The sequence below is a fragment of the Triticum dicoccoides genome, chromosome 5B (assembly GCF_002162155.2).
Source record: "Triticum dicoccoides isolate Atlit2015 ecotype Zavitan chromosome 5B, WEW_v2.0, whole genome shotgun sequence".
In the NCBI taxonomy this organism is placed as follows: domain Eukaryota; kingdom Viridiplantae; phylum Streptophyta; class Magnoliopsida; order Poales; family Poaceae; genus Triticum; species Triticum dicoccoides.
This window is the reverse complement of record NC_041389.1, coordinates 278,361,848-278,362,194: the sequence shown is the minus strand read 5'-3', so window position 1 is coordinate 278,362,194 and position 347 is coordinate 278,361,848.

Here is a 347-nt window from a genome sequence, read left to right as displayed (position 1 = left end):
GAAATGGGTCCGCGATGGACAAAAGCGAGCGCCCCCGTCGTCCGCTCCCATCCGCTAGTGGCCTCTCGTGTCCGCCCTGGCCCCACAAATCAGCGACCCCGCGCCTTCTTTTCTCTCTCTCTCGGTCGAAAGAGATGGGATTGAGGGCGCCGTCGTTGGCCTCGTCAACGGACGGAGGCGGGGAAGCCTGCCGCTCGCCGGCGCCTACTTCGCGCCCGCCGCCGTCGCCGGTGCCTCGCTGCTCCGCGCGCTCGGGTCGGTCGCTGTCGGGCTCCTTGCCGCGCCACGCCCGGCGTCGCAGCCGCAGAAGCTAGCCACAACGGCGGCGACCTCGGGGCCGAGCGCGG